This window comes from Schistocerca cancellata, chromosome 3 (assembly GCF_023864275.1).
Source record: "Schistocerca cancellata isolate TAMUIC-IGC-003103 chromosome 3, iqSchCanc2.1, whole genome shotgun sequence".
NCBI lineage: Eukaryota > Metazoa > Arthropoda > Insecta > Orthoptera > Acrididae > Schistocerca > Schistocerca cancellata.
The window spans coordinates 148930874-148950959 of record NC_064628.1 but is presented as its reverse complement, the minus strand read 5'-3'; the positions used below and the strand labels follow the sequence as shown (position 1 = coordinate 148950959).

The following is a 20086-nucleotide window of genomic DNA, read 5'->3' as shown; positions in this document are numbered from 1 at the left end:
CCAGTGAAGTTCGTTGTTGATCGATTAACTCAGTTTTTTTTGTTACAGAGGGCACGTAACCCTCTCACCGAACACCCTGAGCTACCGTGCCTGAGCTACCCGAGCACGACTCACGCCCCGTCCTCACAGCTTTACTTCTGCCAGTACCTCGTCTCCTACCTTCCAAACTTAACACAAGCTCTCCTGCGAACCTTGCAGAACTAGCACTCCTGACAGAAAGGATATTGCGGAGACATGGGTTAGCCACAGCCTGGGGGTTGTTTCTAGAATGAAATTTTCACTCTACAGCGGAGTGTGCGCTGATATGAAACTTCCTGGCAGATTAAAACTGTGTGCCGGACCGAGACTCGAACTCGGGACCTTTGCCTTTCGCGGGCAAGTGCTCTACCAACTGAGCTACCCGAGCACGACTCACACCACGTCCTTACAGCTTTACTTCTGCCAGTACCTCGTCTCCTATCTTCCAAACTTAACAGAAGCTCTCCTGCGAAGTTTGGAAGGTAGGAGACGAGGTACTGGCAGAAGTAAAGCTGTGAGGACGGGGTGTGAGTCGTGCTCGGGTAGCTCAGTTGGTAGAGCACTTGCCCGCGAAAGGCAAAGGTCCCGATTTCGAGTCTCGGTCCGGCACACAGTTTTAATCTGCCAGGAAGTTTCATATCAGCGCACACTCCGCTGTAGAGTGAAAATTTCATTCTACAAAAGGCAACAGTTTTGAATGTACGAGGACATGCTGAAAAGTAATGCCTCCCAATTTTTTAGGTGAAAACTCTAAAAGCTTTTTATAAAACAAACGTTACTGACATTCTACAATTTTATTGTTCTTGTCACTACCATTACAGGGCTCCGAACTAATGTCACACACAATGTAATGAAACATCCTGTCCTTGAGCACGGCAATGAAAGACCACACACGAGCTCTACGACACCTGGAACAGTCCGACGTCTTCGGCTCACTGTCAACGATCGTCTTCCACACAATCCCGAATTGGCCCCGTCCGATTTTCAACTGTTCCCAAAACTCGAAGAACACCTTCGAGGACTTCACTTTGATAGTGATGAAGTGGTGAAAGCTGAGGTGAGGTTGTGGCTCCGTCTACAGTGCCAGAAGCAATAAACCAGTCTCTCATTGAGAGAAATGTTTTCGTCGTCAGGGATTCTATGTTGAGAAATAAATTTGTCGACACGAAGAATAAAGACGTAGAATGTTAAAAATGTTTGTATTATTTCAAAAACTTTAAGAATTTCTCGATGAACGATCCATAGGCATTATTTTTCAGGATGCCCTCCTATAATTACTATAATGGACATGGTCTGACCATACAGAAACAGTACCTGGTTGACTGTGGGTGCGGCTGGATTGCTTGTAAAAAAGCGATTAGAAGCAAAAGCAAATGATGATACACAAATGTCTCCAGAAAGCGTAATGGACATCCTTCGATGACTAACACTAAAGACCATGATATTTGGAAAAGACTCGTAGATAGCGTTTATGATGATACATTAAACCGACCAATTCATGCCTGGTGTAGATAACACTGACCTCAAACAAATGTTCTTGGTCGGTAAGTTTTTGGATTAGATAGCAGGTGAGTAAAGAAGTCCGGAATCATGGATACATATTCTGCTAATGGTATCATACATGCGAGTTGCCCATGAAATTGTAAACATCATCAGTCACCTACCATTTGCGGATAAAGAAACACAGAAGGAGCTGTCGGATAACATACATACAGTGCACATTCTAAAATTACGTTCGTTTTAATCTCACGAACGCGCCGTAAAATATATCGAAAAGTAAACAAATCTTCAAATTAGCTTTTCGGATGGTGCTTGGTAAGGAGGAGCGCTTGGTAAGGAGGAATTTGCGGAAGGAATATAAAAAAAATATGAAATTCAGTGAGACCGAAGAATGAATACTGTTGCGAAGACTGAATAGAAATATGGGGTAATGATTACTTTGAAGTCAGATTTCTTATTATTTAGCATAACGCACTGATCTTTATCACAAGATTAGTATGTCCATGCCTCCAATACCGGCGCTTAAAAATCGATTAAGGAAAGCTGTATACCGCAACAATACAATCGGAATTAAAAATACTAGCCGTCCGTAGTAATCATCCACATGTTCAGTGATTACAGTTTTGCTACCGGAGTTAAAATAGGAGTGAATGGGTGGTAGACACTCGTGATACAGACTGCAGAGCCAGTCGTGGTAACGACTTAATCATGTAAGAAGTGGCTGAGTAATTGCTTTGCGGAAAGTCGATACAGAGATAAATGAACGTAGGGCACTGGGTCCTAAATCCAATCCGCTTTCTGCCACCGCGGTACACCGCAAAAGAGACTACAAGATAGAATCTCCGCGTGCCCAATCTACGAGAGCTTTTGCTTTGCCCTGATAGCGTGGACAATGGATAATGACGTTGGATATTCTCATATCACCCCTGTACCTCCATACTGTACTATACTATACTATGGATGTCTGAGGAACATACTCATACGAGTATCTGTACCCAGTCCGTTAAAACGGCATGAAATCTCATATAAAACCGGAATTACGGAAAATTCTATGGTTTTTAGCCTAATCACTGCCATCTTGACATTTTTCTAATGTGGAATAATGCAGTCACTGATCACTCGACGCCAAATTTCTAATGTCTCCCTATTGTTGTGTATATCTCCATACTGGAATTTGCACAGCAGCGTGCCTGACGTAAGTTTGTTTATTACAGACCTTTGTGGGATAGTCCGATACGTAGTAGGAGGTTCTTCAAGTCCCTCACACTGCATTTCGTGATTGGTTTTGTAGCCTAAGGCCACTGAGGCGCAGGCTCTGTGGTAGAAGGGGAAAGCTTAGATGACCTGTAGAGATAATGACGAATAGTGCATTAGTCTAGAAATTATTTCGAATACATAAATTTGGTTGAGGAAAATCTCTATATTGAGCAAGCTGTGAAAGAAAACAAGGAGAAATTGGGAAAGGGAATTGATGTTCAGAGAGAAGACATAGAAACTTTTCGGTTTGCCGGTATCGTTGTAATTCTGTCAGAGACTGCTGTAGATTTGGAACAGAAGTTTAACAGAATGGATAGTGTCTTGAAAAGAGATTGTAAGATGAATATTAATAAAAATAAAAGAACTGTAGTGGAAACTAGTCGAAGAAATCAGACGTTGCTGACATTAGGAAATTATACACTAAAAGTAGTAGATGAACTTTGTTTCTGGGACAGCAAAATGACAACTAATGATGGTAGAAGTAGGAAGTATGTAAACTGGAGACAGGCAATAGCAAAAAAAGCGTTCATCGAAAAGAGGAATTTGTTAAAATGTCACATAAATTTAAGTATCTGGAACACTTTTCTCGATGTGTATGTCTGGAGTTTGGAAGTGAAGCATGGACGATAGACAACTGCGATAAGAAGAAGCTAGAAGCCTTTAAAATGTGGTGCTATAGGAAAATGCTGAAGATTAGATCAAATAAAAGATGAAGTACTAAATCCAATTGGGTAAAACAAATGTGGCACAACTTGGCTAAAAGAAGGAATCAGTTGATAGGACACGTCCTGAAATATAAAGGAATTGTTGGTTGGATAACAGAAGGAAGTGTGGAGAGTGAAAATTGTAAAGGGAGACCAAGCCTTTAATATAAAAAGTGGGTTTAAATAGACGTAGATTGCGGTAGTTGTACAAAAATGAAGAGGCTTGCACAATAAGACCAGTATGGAGGTTTGCATAAAGCCAGTCTTCGGACTCTGTTGATTCATTGTGAACATCGAACGGCGGCTGGTAAAGTATTTAACAATGAAATTCGCCAACACCCATTCAATTGAGATGATATTTTATTTTATTTTGACTACCAGATTATGGATTCCACTATGCCATCTTCAGGCCCCTGCACAACAAAGGAGTATATTTGTAGTATATATCAATGTGAAGTACAGCAGGCTTTACAGAAAGTAATGGGTAATAATAAAAGCACTTAAAATTACAAAACAGAAATAGCCCTATTAAGATAAACCTCTGTGTACATCCAGCACAACAGAATAAATTGTGTACATATTTGTTAGTCACGAAAGTATTAAACATCACGGATTTATAAGAGAACATGACAAACATTAAGAAGACCAGAACTCGAAAGAATATAAGCAGAAGCTCCACACCACTAAGGCTGTCAAATTTTCTTATTTTTTTAAATAAAAATTCCGTTCTGTATAATTCTTATTGATGAGAAAACTCCGAGTGTATATGAGACGTATCCTCATACAAGGCAAAATGTCACACTGTAAAATGTCACTCTGTAAGCTGTGAAGTACACAACAATGTGCATTTCTACAGTCTAAATACTATCACAGATAATGGTATGACTAGTTGTCACAGCATCAAAACTGCAACCTGACGCAAAATCCAACAGCAGACAATGTATTAAGAGAAGAACGCAATTCAAAGAGCACGCTTAAAATACTGACAAATACCTTGACAACACACGTTATACACCAAATCGAAGTGAAAAGATATGATTTGGTGTCCTTTATGTCATTTAACAGGCGGGCAGTGCAATAATGAAACAAATAAGGATCTCAATTCAATTTAACTAAGGAGTGTCCTCCACGCCCACAGCCGACAACACCGCACTACTTCCCTGGGAGTCTAAGGTATCACCCTAACGATGTACCTGTAAAATGACAAACCCATCTAAACAGGACCTGACACATAGCAAGCTGTATCACATTAGGTAATGTGTGGACACGTAAAGTTGAAAGATAGGTAAGTGTACGCAGACAAACGCGACCCAAAGTTTAATACCATTAATTAAGCAACATACATGGGCACCAAAGGGGGGACATAGTTTGAGCGCGAAAAAGAATTTATTAACTGGAATCATATTATAAAGTGACTGTGGAGTGAACAATAATACCCGAAACACAGCAAATAACGGAGGAGCCCAAGGCGATGAAAGAAAGTGTTGGTATCAGTCTAAATATGTATAGAATCTCAAGTCGCTTATGTACCACAACAGTAGCCTATAAACGCAAACCTTACAACTAACGTCAGGTCGAAATCAATCAGAAATCAATTAACACTAAAGACGCATATCTGGTAAGAACATCATATTGTTCCCCATAAGCTATATGGAGAAGTAAAGGACGACGCTCGAACACTGATAAACTAACAGAACCCTGCTCATGATATGCAGTCAAGAAGTATCGAACCTACCACAAATGAACTAGGAAATGTGTCAGTTTGGGTCTGAAACGCAAGTGGCTAGAAAGTGGTACGCAGACGAATAGATAACACTAAGTCACACCATGAGAGACCAATAAAAACTTTATCGTCATACATACAAGTTAACAAACACAAAAAACGAACACATTGTCAATAATAAAAACGTGCTGCCTACCCACAAATTAGAGTGTTATAAAGCAAGATACAAAGAGATGCGGAACCAACCAAGATCTAGGAGCTAACCAAATACTCACAGCAAGGGGACTTACCTGTATGCCACAGCCAAATAAATCAATGCATTACAGTAAACGTACATGCATACTAACCATGACAGACACAAGATCATAGGCGAAAAAAAGTGTAGATTGTCGAAAACACAATGGTCAAACACATATAGAAGTACACAAATATAGGTGAACAAAAGTAATACCTATAAGCCAAATAAAACAATAAAGTAACAATATGAAATTACTAAAATAAAACCCAAAAATGAAACATAATGTCTAGACAATGATGTGCCAAACTCTTCATGGATTAATCCAGCTAAATGAATTCGGCAATGCAGTTATAAGGACAGAGAATCCCCCAGGGAACGACATAACATAATGAGCAGCTGACAAACTACATACCCAGCTCAAAGACCGACTATACATCGGTAAATCTGCTATAAAGCCTACTATCGGTAAATATAAATCGTCAAATGACGGAAGCCTAACTACTGATAGCAAGCTAGGTGTAAACAACCAACGCCGTGAAACCGCCGCTCCCACTCACAAGTCCAGTCAATCTCCAAATTCTCTTACATGCCTAGCACTTATAAAATACAGTTCAACTATACTAATGATAGGAATCCTCATTACCCGGACTATCATTTGAAGGACAAACCATTCTGTACCTAAAGAAAGGTCGTCATATGTTGGCCAGTGTATGTAAAACGCCATGCAACAACCTATTAAATTTCAGGTCAAGGACACTTCAGCAAAGGAAGTCCAATATTTCTACCAAACCAAAATGTATTGGTCCAATTATGCAGTAAAAGAAACACAAACGCGCTCCACCGTTATTGAAATCGAATCGACAAAAATAAAAGATCACCAGACTATGGCAACACTCGCTGTTTCCACAGAAAAAAGTAAAAGACCACTAAGAACTAACTAACTCCTCAGCTATCACATCATCTCATTTAACAGGAGCTAAAACAACTGTATTATCACATGACACATCCAGACAGCATCATCACTGTGAAGAGAAGTGTATATATTACACCACATAACTGACAATAAAATCGGTGGCGGATCAAATCAGTAGAAATACAGCAACCACTCTACAAAAGACCATATCATTTTACACTTCGTAAAGGGAGCTCACTTCTCTGCCAAGAAGTATACGACTATCAAATAAGTACGATCCTCCGACCTAATCATAATACGCCAGTGAGGAAACACAGGTACAAAGTTAGTAACTGTATAAATTAGTCATATTTATAATTAGCGTAGAGACCAAATTATTCGCCATATGCATCTTTCAAAAATAAAAGGTACTGGCACACTGGAGCCATGTGTTCCTAGATGTCGTGAATTCTAAACCTAAGACATAAACAGTCATCCCTTAAGTAATAATTTAAGATGAACATCAAACTCAAACATGCTAAATGCCAACATACGGAATCCCAAATATTTCCTTCGAAGTCTTGATTGCAACTGAGTAGACATGTAGTCCTAGAACGTGGTCAAATATGTCACCAACGAGTCAAACAGCATGGATTAGCTATGGGCTGTTTTTTGTCAGGGACGTTATCCAACATTTTTCTTCAACACATCGAAGTATCTGCCTTTACACAATGCCCTGAGTTGTCGAACGTTTTTCTACTAATGCCGTTATTTGCATGGCACTATTATGCTACACAAAGAGGAGAATGATGACCTCGATAAAATATTAAGAAAACCACGATGCTTGGTGCTCACGCAGTGAGCAGAAAGTCAGAAAGCGCACTCAGGGACAAACACGGAGCTATAAGAGCGTGACAGTGTGAAAAATTCAGGACATAAAATGCAAGAGAGCGTAGACCGACTAAACAGGAATAGGAGCTAGTGCTAGCGTGTAATTGGCGTCGGCGTCCATGTGGTCGAACCAAGAAAACTACTACTCCAGAGGCACAGCAAACTGTAGGGGAAGCTCAAGCCTCTTAGGATGGAGTTGCGGATGACACCGACTCTCGACCAAAAATAACTCCTCGTCCTACATGATTGAGCCTGGCGGGGATACCAAATACTTCCCACTTTAACAGGCACGTAGTGCTGCAAATGCCCTGGCCTGTGTCAGAGTCGTAGAGTCGTGGAATTAGTGGCGACAGGGATCCGCTCCAGTTCCAGCTGGGGCGCTGTCCACTGGGATTTCATGTGCGACGCCTGGAATGGTTGCACCATGATGCCCCAGCAGAGACTGGTGGTCGAGAACCAATGAAGACTGGGGATCACTTTGTGTTGGCTGCGGCAGTGATGGAGGCAGGTGCCGTATCTCATCAGATCCTTCTCTTACAAACAGATATCCTGCTGGTGGGTTTCACCAGGCGAGGGCATAAATTATATGGCGAGCGGCACACAGGCGTTGGGAAAGTCTATGGGTGCAGCTCAGTGCTTTGAAAGAGGGCTGGTGGAGCCCTCCCACCTGTGTAACGGCTCCTGTTTGGTGGGACCCGTCGCTCATTGTGATACGGAAAATGCTGGTTAGTGTGGTGTCAGGTGGTGCTGACGTACCGCAGCTATACAGGATGGTCAGAAAATGTCTGAAACGCTTGTAGTGATGTTGTAGGGAAAGTTGTACTGAGACATAGATATTCAGAAAAAAATTCGATACGTTGCGCCGTTTCCGAGTTATTTAGCATTGAAGTTAGCCAATCAGATCGTCGCGCGCGTAAATTCAAGTTCCAGCTAACGAGACAAAGCACGCGTTGGACGACACCGCCACTGGCAGGCCGCATGAATGTGAGCGAGCGACACCCCGATTGGCTAAATTCTGTGCTAAACAACTCGGAAACGGCGCAACGTCTCGCATTTGTTCTTAACATTTATGTCTGAGTACAATCTGCCCTACAATATCACAACAAGCGTTTCAGACATTTTCTGACCACCCTGTATAAAGATGTCGCCCCTTATGTGTCACTTTGATGCCCTGTGTCCATCCGAACGTGCATGCTCAGGCAGCGGCACCTTGTTGATGCGGTGACATGTCCCTAGGGCCAGGGACGTGTGGCGCCAGGTGCAGTTGGTCGAAGAGACCTCGTGGTTGATGGCCGTGCGGCGCCTCAGATGGACTGCGCCCTTTGACTGCTTTTTCTCGGTAAGCGCCGAAAAACTAGACGGGACCTACTATCTGTGTACCGCAGTGTTTTATTTACTTGGAATTTGAACGTCCTCACTGTCCGCTACATTTGATGTCTGATGGAATGGCGCGGTGGGCCCGTGTTGAATTCAGTTTTTGTGGCATAACGCTTCATCATCCACTGACATGAACTGACGATCATTGTCTGAAATCACGGTGCATAGTGCGATAGCGAAATTGGCAGTAAAGTCCTAAATTATGGTATGCGGCGTCATGGAGGATAGCGGAGCAATATGTAGGAATTCGACAAGGCGTCATTCACTGGGGTGAGTATACCGTTAAGGAGCGGAACGCTTGGTTTATTCGAGATGAACTTGCTTAATTGGAATGTCGTAACAAAAGCAGAACGTACGTCGGATCTTCTGGCGCATCTATTTCCTAGCAGTGAAGGCGTAAGTCAGCCATACGAAGGCAGCTGTAATAGATCCTCACAAAAAGCACCAGCGGTGAGTTCCGAAATAGAGATCCGTAAAACTCGCAAGCCCCTAACTGGCATCACCACCAACAGTTTATTTTCTGGCGCTTGCCATAGAAGGCAAGGAGGCAGGTTAAACTTGTCTAATAATGACACTGTGATTTATAAACTCTAGATAATTTGGCAACCATTCTCTCTTAATCTTAAAACAACTGACTACTTACAGTTATGAATGTTCAAAATTAAAAACTGACTGAAATATCTAAATCCGAGTCTTTACATTAAAAAAATTATGACTTCAAAATGAAATCCAACCCTAAAAATATTTCGATAGTTCAAAAAGAAACTGTGACTTGAAAGCATACAACAACAAGATCTACAAACGGTTTAGGATTTTAGTTACACTAAAACACAAAAAAATTAAAAAAACCAGCGGACCACGAAGGAATTATCTGAATGGGACGGAAATTCGTAGATGTGATGTGTAAACAAATGTTTACAATTTCAGAAAAAAATGGATGATTTATTCAAGAGAGCCCGCATCTCGTGGTCGTGCGGTAGCGTTCTCGCTTCCCACGCCCGGGTTCCCGGGTTCGATTCCCGGCGGGGTCAGGGATTTTCTCTGCCTCGTGATGGCTGGGTGTTGTGTGCTGTTCTTAGGTTAGTTAGGTTTAAGTAGTTCTAAGTTCTAGGGGACTTATGACCACAGCAGTTGAGTCCCATAGTGCTCAGAGCCATTTGAGCCATTTATTCAAGAGAAAGGGCTTCAGAAATTGAGCAAGTTAATAAAGTGTTGCTTCACCTCTGGCCCTTGTGCAAGCAGTTATTCAGCTTGGCATTGATTGATAGTTATTGGATGTCCTCCTAAGGCATATTCTACCAAATTCTGTCCAATTAGCGCGTCAGGTCGTCAAAATCCCGAAGTGGTTGGCCGGCCGACTTTCTCAGTTGGTAAGGGATTTGGCGACGTTGCTGACCAAAGCAGGGTTTGGCACGCACAAAGAAAAGCAGTAGGAACTGTCGCCGTATCTGTAAGGGCATTATTTTGCTGAAATGTAACCACAGGGTAGCCTGCCATTAAGGCAACAAAACGGTGCATATAATATCGTCTACGAACTGCTGTGCTGTAAGGTTGCTGTGGGTGACAACCTATGGGAACTGACTCGAGACGCCCTGGAAAGTGCTGGGATACCAACCCGACAGTCACCCGCATTACAGAACGACAGCCAGGAGAGATGGTCTGGGGAACCATTTCACTTCATAGCAGGATCCCATTGATTGTCATCCACGGCACCTTTAGAGCACAGCAGTACGTCGACGATATTCTACGACGTGTTTTGTTGCCTTTCCAACTGCTTGCATAAGGGCCAGAGATGGACCAACGCGTTATTGACTTGCTCAATTTTCGAAGCTCTTTCTCTCGAATAAATCATCCATATTTTCTGAAATTCTAATTATTTATTTGTCTGTACGTGTATGTCAAACGTTGACGGTGACAACGAGAACATTCAATTTTTATATTTTCGAAAGATAAGCTGTGAGCCAGCAGAAACACACCGTGTCAGTATTTTATACACGGTGTTAAAAAAAGGTACGGCCAAACTTTCAGGAAACATTCCTCACACACAAAGAAAGAAAATATGTTATGTGGACATGTGTCCGGAAACGCTTAATTTCCATGTTAGAGCTCATTTTATTACTTCTCTTCAAATCACATTAATCATGGAATGGAAACACACAGCAACAGAACGTACCAGCGTGACTTCAAACACTTTCTTACAGGAAATGTTCAAAATGTCCTCCGTTAGTGAGGATACATGCATCTACCCTCCGTCGCATGGAATCCCTGATGCGCTGATGCAGCCCTGGAGAATGGCGTATTGTATCACAGCCGTCCACAATACGAGCACGAAGAGTCTCTACATTTGGTACCGGGGTTGCGTAGATAAGAGCTTTCAAATGCCCCCATAAATGAAAGTCAAGAGGGTTGAGGTCAGGAGAGCGTGGAGGCCATGGTATTGGTCCGCCTCTACCAATCCATCGGTCACCGAATCTGTTGTTGAGAAGCGTACGAACACTTAGACTGAAACGTGCAGGAGCTCCATCGTGCATGAACCACGTGTTGTGTCGTACTTGTAAAGGCACATGTTCTAGCAGCACAGATAGAGTATCCCCTATGAAATCATGAGAACGTGCTCCATTGAGCGTAGGTGGAACAACATGGGGCCCAATCAAGACATCACCAACAATGCCTACCCAAACGTTCACAGAAAATCTGTGTTGATGACGTCATTGCACAATTGCGTGCGGATTCTCGTCAGCCCACACATGTTGACTGTGAAAATTTACAATTTGATCACGTTGGAATGAAGCCTCATCCGTAAAGAGAACATTTGCACTGAAATGAGGATTGACACATTGTTGGATGAACCATTCGCAGAAGTGTACCCGTAGAGGCCAATCAGCTGCTGATAGTGCCTGCACACGCTGTACATGGTGCGGAAACAACTGGTTCTCCCGTAGCACTCTCCATACAGTGACGTGGTCAACGTTACCTTGTACAGCAGCAACTTCTCGGACGCTGACATTAGGTTTATCGTCGACTGCACGAAGAATTGCCTCGTCCATTGCAGGTGTCCTCGTCGTTCTAGGTCTTCGCCAGTCTCGAGTCATAGGCTGGAATGTTCCGTGCTCCCTAAGACGCCGATCAATTGCTTCGAACACCTTCCTGTCGGGACACCTTCGTTCTGGAAATCTGTCTCGATACAAACGTACCGCGCCACGGCTATTGCCCCGTGCTAATCCATACATCAAATGGGCATCTGCCAACTCCGCATTTGTAAACATTGCACTGACTGCAAAACCACATTCGTGATGAACACTAACCTGTTGATGCTACGTACTGATGTGCATGATGCTAGTACTGTAGACCAATGAGTCGCATGTCAACACAAGCACCGAAGTCAACATTACCTTCCTTAATTGGGCCAACTGGCGGTGAATCGAGGAAGTACAGTACATACTGACGAAACTAATATGAGCTCTAACATGGAAATTAAGCGTTTCCGTACACATGTCCACATAACATCTTTTCTTTATTTGTGTGTGAGGAATGTTTCCTGAAAGTTTGGCCAAGACGCCAGAAATAAAATAATATATCGTTTCGTATGTAAGCTTTGAATTAAACAATTATTTCATTTAACAGGTTGTAATATGATTAGTGTCAAACAGTTTCACACTTCAATGTGGTGATATATATTTTTATAAGATCTGCATTTGATAAGCTGCCTCCTTCACAGATCTTCCTGTTCTTCCTGATGCTATCACTTCATCGTCAAATAAGGGTATGAATGTCGTGTACGCTATTTTCCGACGATGCAGATAATTCTGTAACACAAGATCTGTGTGTGTGTTCCAGTCCGTTTTATTGAATCAGTGCAGCAATATAGGAAAAATGAAATGATCGTGTGGCATTGATGGCCGTAGGCCACATCTGGGGCCAGTGAAGAGGATGAAATGATGATGAGGACAACACAGTGCCCAGTCCACAAGCAGAGAAAACCTCCATCCCGGCCGGGAATCGAACCCGGGCCCCCTGCATAAGAGGCAAGTTTGTTATCACGCAGCTAAGCAGGCAGACAGCAATATGTGTTAAGATCAGAACCGCTTCGAGTACGGGGTTAATGTTGCGGGTTGCATACTTCCCAAATCAAGGCATCGGTGCTACATCATTGTAGCAGTCTTGTATCGTTTCAACTGTAGTTCACTCAACTCGTATTCTATTACTTCAACTTCAAAAGTGTAAGGCTAGTCGCGAATTATCGTAAGTACTGACTACACGAAATTGCTGGTGTAAAGTAGCACAAGGCGAAATGACCGATTGTCAATATATGATGGCCCTTAAAGAAGCAGTGTTTGTGTGATAATGTAAGCTGTAAGACGACAATTATTTGATGGATAATACCCACCAGTAAATATGTTCCATTAGAGAAGGAGTGGTATCTGGAATAAGCTTCGTGCTGTAGTCGACACTTCAGACTGAAAACGTACCTATTCGTCCTAAGGAAACAAAACGGCAGTATTCTTGTCTATTACACCTCCAGAATGAGAAAAAATATGTGCTGTATCAATCGAAACTTGGGCAAAGCATCGTCAGTGTTATATCCCCGCGAAAAAAAAGCGCGGTATTTATGTATTTATTTGGTCATGGCAAACTACGTTTATAGGCTAACAGCGAGTTATGTAGCTTATCATTTATTTCTGTAATTTATTGTTATAATTAATCTCCATGTAGAGACTGCACTTCATCTTCATGTCATGTTTTCAGGTGCTAGGTTACAGTTTCGGTAACGCCTGGAAACAGTGTATATGCCGACGTAATTGTTAGGCATTTCCTGATTAGAAATTAACTATTAAAACAAATTTATAGTTGTCTTCGAAGAAGTTTTATCTCTATAGATGTATGTAGGAACAGAACAATATTCACTGCTAACCTATCAGTCATTGTATTGGTATGTAATTCACGCTCAGTGGTTGCTTCTGCCATTTAAGGCGGCCGAGAATGGCTATAAAACCGAAATCATGAGTGTGTCAAATAAATGAATAATCATTTACAGTTTAATGGCGAAAGTATCTTTCGAAACGGTTGTGTATGGAGCGGGAATGCCGCGAGTCTGTGATAATACTTGTGAACTCGTGTGCTCGATTTCATTTTTGACCGAAGCGAGTCTACTTGTGATCGACAACTGACTCAGGTGACGAGTTGGCTGCGGCGGAGACTCACAACTCTAGTACAAAGGTTGGAACTTTAACAGTGGCAACTATTTATTTACAGCTCGTACAAAATAGATACGTCTTACAAAGTTTTACTGACCGTCAAAGTAGTTAGGAACGTTGTGTACAATCCGTTGCCAGCGATGTGGAAGTCTTAGGACACTCTTAGCAGTGCCAGTTGTGTTGACAGGTCGCGCGACGCGGTCTATTGTCCGACGAATTTGTAGCAGTTCTTAAGCGAATGCCGTGAAGTGTTTCCTTCAGTTTAGAAATCGAGTTGAACTTACGAGGGCCTAAGTCAGGGGAGTGCAGGAGGTGGTATAGCACTTAGCAGCTGTTCATTTTTGTCACAGACATGATATGTGAATTGGAGTGGCGATCATTAAGACAAAGGCGTTTTTCGTTGCGACGGGATCTTCTCATGAAATTTCAATCACCAGTTTTCTCCTCCGATTGCGAAAACATTCTGTTGGCAACCACCTACATAAGGAGAAATGAGCATCACGATAAAATAAGAGAAATTTAAGTGTTCGTTTTTCCCGTGTGCCGTTCGAGAGTGGAACGGTAGAGAGACAGCTTGAAGGTGGTTCATTACCCTCTGCCAGACACTTTATTGTGAATAGCAGAGTAATCACGTAGATGTAGATGTAGAAGACATCATGGAATGACTTCCATGTTACTAGAGGGAGCTGTAGAGAGCAGAAATTGTAGACCAAGACAGAGACTGGAATACGTCCAGCAAATAATCGATGAGGAGGTCGCAAGTGCTACTCTGACATAAAGAGGATAGTGGCACAGGAGAGGAATTCGTGGCGGGCCGCATCAAACCAGCAAACCAGTCAGAAAACTGATGACTAAAAAAAATGGAGCTTATTCCTGATCTTTAAAGATGGGTAGACATTGAGACGTGACACAACGGCAAAATGAATCTAATGTGTTTGAATGTGCTCATGACCATACCGTGAATGGCATTACCTAATTTTTTGGTGCTTCAACGGCTACTTCCCGACTTGTCTACAGTGAACGATTTACTACTCGTACCAATGTAACACGACGTAAGATCTTGCCCAACAGGTGATACGCCTTGTCAGTGACAATCGCTGTCAAACTCGTCAGCAGTTGCTGCTGTCAGTGAATGCTGTTCCTCATCAACCAGATTCCGAGCGAACATTGCGAGGGGGACTGCATACAGTGGGCATTTGGAGTCGTGTGCGTCGCTTCAATGAGGCAAACTCTACAGAAACGTGGCAATAAGTGACTGGAGGAGTGTAGTAGGGTATGGAGCAAGGTGTCGTGTTCACCGAGTGTCCAGTGAGCCAACAAACCACAGCCAGAGGAGTGTGTGGCTCAGGCCAGAGGTGGTTCTCTGATGTTTTGGGAGTGTGTCTCGCACCATCACTTGGATTCTCTCGTTAAGGATAACGTGAACATGAACCAGGTTCATTATTTCAGCGTTCTCGCTGTCCAAGTGTTCTTTAACATCTTCATGATGAGTACATAGTGGGCATTCACGTCTTCCAGGATGACAACAGCTTTGATCACAGGCATTTACGTGTACGTTACTGGATTGACGAACACTCAGGCACCATATTACTCCTAGACTGACCTACTGTGACGTTTTGGAATAGCATGTGAAACGTAGCGGCCAACATCATCGAAATTTGGTAGGTCTGTGGGTTGTAATCATCAGTAAGTGGTTGCAGCTGCATATGGAATATGTGAAGGTTCTGTGGACTTTCTTGCTTGCCGAAATAATTCCACTGTTAAAACTAGATGGAATGTTTCTTGTCAGTGGTGTGAGGTCTCCTTGGGATGATTAATTTTTTTGACTGGTGTGATTACCTGTCATGTGTCACTTTCATATACTGCTGTTTGGAGAGACACCTTCTTACCAAAAATTTATTCCTGCTTTAGTCTTTAGATATTGTACGTGGAGGTAAAGCAATGCAGTTTTCAGTTTTTCTAATCATCAATGGGTGGTAGATTTTCCCCCCAATTCAAATTGAAGTCATAGGTTGGATTGTTACTTATAATCCATCCAAACTTCAGCTCTGTCTAATTATTATTTACAGAGAATTTTACAATTTAGTTAAAACAAAAACTGCGGGGATTTACCCAACACAATATCCAACAAAAATGTCTTGGGAATTTGAACATAGTCGTTCAAAATAAGCAGGGTAACCTGACAATGTTCAATTAGTGAGGCTAAGCTATTTATGTAGCTAGTAAACAGCGTACTTTGATAGGTTCTCTGATTCTTCCTTGAAGTCCCAGGCTCCTGTTCTCTTCCTTTTCTTCTTCTTATTCCGAAACTTATTTGCCAAATAGTAAGTCTATATCTATATCTGAGCTACTATCATGATGTAAGAAGCCTGAAGCTGACTCTGGAGAATAATCAATTGGCTGTTTGACCTGCTTTTTTCCTTTTTTAAAAAATATAGTCTACGTCGTTTTGTTTCTATACCACGCTCTTTTCTTCCTTTAGCACGTCTTTCGTTCTCAGTAGTAAGCTTTTCTTTCACCATGCATTCTTCTTCCATTCGTTCATTATTGAGTGTCGATACTGGGTGTGTTGAACGTCATCTTTTGCCGGGGCTATCACTGAAGACTTGCCGTCACATTTTTAGAACTGCTGAGACATAACTCAAAACACCTGAGGGGATTTGCCCCATTTCATCATTTTCTGACATATGCCCAACTGGAAGAATTTTTTTACAAGCGAAACTGAAGCTTGAAGCCTGAATGCAGTAGTGTCAAAGAGTAAATCGTGGACTCTTTTTTCACACACTACGTTACACAATGTTCAAGTACAACATCAGAAAATTTACGTGTAAGTAGTATAAAACCACCAAACCACCTTTCCTCATTTTATCAACTCTGGAGCGATCTGCCAAAACGAATTTTCGAGGAACAATAAGTTACAATAAGATAAATCTGCCACCTGGTAGACAGTTCCTGTTGTGATGGAACTAAGTTCAAAAACTCGGTGTGGGTTTTTACCCGACGCGGGGATTATCCCCACTGCCGCCCGGGGTGGCCGAGCGGTTCTAGGCGCTACAGCCTGGAACCGCGCGACCGCTACGGTCGCAGGCTCGAGTCCTGCCTCGGGCATGGATGTGTGTGATGTCCTTAGGTTCGTTAGGTTTAAGTAGTTTTAAGTTCTAGGGGACTGATGACATCAGAAGTTAAGTCCCATAGTGCTCAGAGCCATTTGAACCTTTTTTTTTATCCCCACTACCCTACCTGTTGATCATTCGACATATATTGTAGTGACTTTAGGTTAAAAATGTAAGAGAGACAAAGTACAGTTACTTGCAAAACGAACTACCGATAAAACAGAGTGGTTCAAAATCTAGATATCAAAAGAGGTCCCGTATCTACTTAAATAATGGCACATGTGATCTTAAATGAAAGTAGCTTCTGATAAGAACGAATAGAACCGAAACACGGTACATCGCTGCCACAGTTGTTGTAAATTACATACGGACTGGGAAGCACAGTCAAAAGAGAGGTAACTAAGCTTAAGACAGAAAAAGTCACCTCATTGTCACGATCACACTGACATATCTGATTTTCAATTGCGTACCTCAAGAAGCAGAACAGTGGTTGAGCAATGAAGACGCGGTACGCCTTGCTGGGCGTGGAAGAGATTGCAGGAGTTCGCGTCCAGAGGGTGGCGCGCCCTCTTCGATCATGGTTTGCCAGCGTTGTTAAACTGCCGGGCAGCACTTCTTCTACAGAAAAAGGCGACATCCGCTGTGGCGCGTATCCAGGTGGTGGGAGTGTGTACCACTGCCAGTCAGCACGTGGCGCTACTTTGCGAAACCGACTTCCCAGCCGCAATACGCTGGAAGCAGATTGGAACTCAGTTATCGCTCCGATAATAGAAACGCGGCCGTTTCTGTAGAAACATTCACCCCGTGTACTAATTTAAGAGTTAAAAATTGAAATTAAACAACAGACAGTCCATGACTTTGAGGAAACGTAAACTGGCAGACCAACTGAAAGTCATTGTTAGCAGTTCAACTGTTAATCATTGTAAATTTAGTTGCAATTTTACAACAGGAAACAAGACTTACAATTAATGTGAAGAGATGCGTGTAAGTTGTTGAAAGAGTGACGTGCCTAGTGTGATAATGATGGAAATGACATGTCGCATATAAAATATGTATTCTATGATATATACGGTGCATCAGTCACCAGCTAACTGAACCTCATAGTTGCTGTTGTATAATGATATAATACAATTTCATCTGCCTTAAACTTTATTTTGCAATGTACTTTTACCTCCCTATGCTATAGCAAAAATACATTCTCTCTTCGTTACTCGACAGTTACTTAAGTGAACTCGGCTATATTTTCATGATGAAAAGTGTGATCGCTGAAACAGCCAACAGCAAATCACCTTATTCTTGCCTAACAATCTGGTAATACAGTGCTTTGGACGACCACAGTGTGATGAATTTTTTGAAACTGCATGATTATTATGAAGTGACTCACTCGGAGCGCTGTGCGTGTTAAAACGCCGCTTCCGGGACGGGGAGGTACACAGGTGCGAACCGAACCCTTACGCCGGATTAACGACGAGGACCGGATGCGGTTTTCAATCGGTTTCACCCATCCGACCTGGCTGGCACCCAAGTCAGACACCTCAGTTGCGTGACCAGGAAACATTTGTAAAACTCTCGTACACTTTCACATGAATAACATTAGACGCAGACAGTTGAGGTTTATTGTCGAGTGTGCCAATAGTGTGACAGTGTGACAGTGAGAATTTAAGTATGTACATGTAATCTATTTTCAGTTTTTCCGTGTCTCGTTCCGGAATGTGGTAACTTCCAGATCTGCATTGCTCAGTGCTCAAAAGAACTGCCACGCGGGGTAGCCGTGCAGTCTGGGGAGGCTTGTGACGGTTCGCGCGGCTCCCCCGTCGGACGTTCGAGTCTTCCCTCTGGCGTGTGTGTGTGTGTGTGTTGTCCTTAGCAAAAGTTAGTTTCAGTTATATCAGGTAGTGTGTAACATTAGGGACAGATGACCTCAGCAGTTTGGTCCCATAGGATCTTACCACAAATTTCCGTTTTCCAAAAGAACTGATCCAATGGCAGCAAAATTAAGGGCGAAAATCCAAGTAAATTTCTCTACAGCAAAACTCCCTAGAACGAATATTTGGATGTGACTACTGTTATCCATTGCTTCGATTTTCCAGATAATTTTAAAGTGTAGAACATTTTGCTGAATGGAATTGCATCACTCAACATAATCTCACTATTGTGACACTTCGGTGCAGCATATTGCTTAGTATTCTTGACACGCTTATCTTCCGAATAAGTTATAGTTTTAGTCTCAGCTGTTTTAAAAGTAAATTATTATATGAATTGTTGGTGTTGACCGAGTAACAATAGATTTGGCAAGTATCGTAATTATTTCAAACATCGCAAGTTTCATACGAGTTATTTCTACATTAACGTAGAATCTCGTTGAAATGTACAAAATAGATGTCTTAGTTTGGTATCGCATCAGGAAGGAAGCAAGGAAGGTAGGGGTTTTAGCGTCCCGTCAACGACGATGCCACTAAAGTTGTAGCACAGTCTCCGATTGGAGAATGACAGGGGCAGCAATCGTTACCGATCAAACCAATTCCTGAACATTCAACTCATTACATAAAGTGTCTTACCTTTTTGATAACCTTACTCCCGACTGATTGCGAGTAGAGATGACGTTCAGCTCTGTTAACACGTGAATACTGCAACAGAATTTGCGGTGAAGTTCACGAGAAAAGTATTAGATTTTTATAAGTTTGCGGTTAGACTGTAGAGCTGAGTACACAATCATGAGCTGTGTAAACATAAGTTTTACGTTAGACACAGTGGACATAAAACCGTATTTGAATGTAAAGGGACTTACAGTATTTTGCTATACTCTTACCGGCAGTAACATACATCAGGTCCGTTTGTTATTTATATTTCCAAGACATGCCATATATGTGAACTGTTTCCATTTCGAGTATGTTTTTTGTGCATCTGGGAAAGCGAAAGTATTTACCAACCGGTACGCTGAAAGCCGACAAAAGACATTAATATACTGGTATCATCTCTCTGTGTGGGCACAACGTCCGACTGTCACTTCAGTAACGAGATGCTCCCTGTCTCTGTTTCTCCCGTTCTGGTACCAACCGACGAAACGAGCCAAGGGAGCAAACAGAGTGAGCTGTGACGCGGGCATGATGCACGGCTGGCGTTCTATTTACTGTCTGGCAGTTGGCACCGGGTGGCCGCCACTGCCGTGGGAGCTAGC

At 42.4% G+C, this 20086-nt stretch overlaps 1 non-coding gene across 1 annotated transcript; it reads right to left on the bottom strand.

The window, feature by feature from the left end:
- Positions 1-332: 332 nt before the first annotated feature.
- Trnas-cga (transfer RNA serine (anticodon CGA)) lies at positions 333-407 on the bottom strand. The gene has a single exon. It is a non-coding gene; the product is annotated as a tRNA-Ser (tRNA).
- Between the last annotated feature and the right edge of the window lie 19679 nt (positions 408-20086).